Below are 910 nucleotides of genomic sequence, written 5' to 3'. Positions count from 1 at the left end.
TAACAGTCTCTTCTGCTCAGTTTATAGCTCTAACAGTCTCTAGTGCTCAGTCTATAGCTCTAACAGTCTCTATCGCTCAGTCTATAGCTCTAACAGTCTCTACCGCTCAGTCTATAGCTCTAACAGTCTCTATCGCTCAGTCTATAGCTCTAACAGTCTCTACCGCTCAGTCTATAGCCCTAACAGTCTCTATCGCTCAGTCTATAGCTCTAACAGTCTCTACCGCTCAGTCTATAGCTCTAACAGCCTCTACCGCTCAGTCTATAGCTCTAACAGTCTCTACCGCTCAGTCTATGGCTCTAACAGTCTCTACCGCTCAGTCTATAGCTCTAACAGTCTCTATCGCTCAGTCTATAGCTCTAACAGTCTCTAGTGCTCGGTCTATAGCTCTAACAGTCTCTACTGCTCGGTCTATAGCTCTAACAGTCTCTACCGCTCAGTCTATAGCTCTAACAGTCTCTACCGCTCAGTCTATAGCTCTAACAGTCTCTATCGCTCGGTCTATAGCTCTAACAGTCTCTAGTGCTCGGTCTATAGCTCTAACAGTCTCTACTGCTCGGTCTATAGCTCTAACAGTCTCTACCGCTCGGTCTATAGCTCTAACAGTCTCTACCGCTCAGTCTATAGCTCTAACAGTCTCTAGTGCTCAGTCTATAGCTCTAACAGTCTCTATCGCTCAGTCTATAGCTCTAACAGTCTCTACTGCTCGGTCTATAGCTCTAACAGTCTCTACTGCTCAGTCTATAGCTCTAACAGTCTCTACTGCTCAGTCTATAGCTCTAACAGTCTCTACTGCTCAGTCTATAGCTCTAACAGTCTCTACTGCTCAGTCTATAGCTCTAACAGTCTCTAGTGCTCAGTCTATAGCTCTAACAGTCTCTAGTGCTCAGTCTATAGCTCTAACAGTCTC

Source organism: Silurus aristotelis, assembly GCF_946808225.1.
Source record: "Silurus aristotelis genome assembly, chromosome: 6".
NCBI classification, from domain to species: Eukaryota; Metazoa; Chordata; class Actinopteri; order Siluriformes; family Siluridae; genus Silurus; species Silurus aristotelis.
This window is presented reverse-complemented; position numbering follows the sequence as displayed.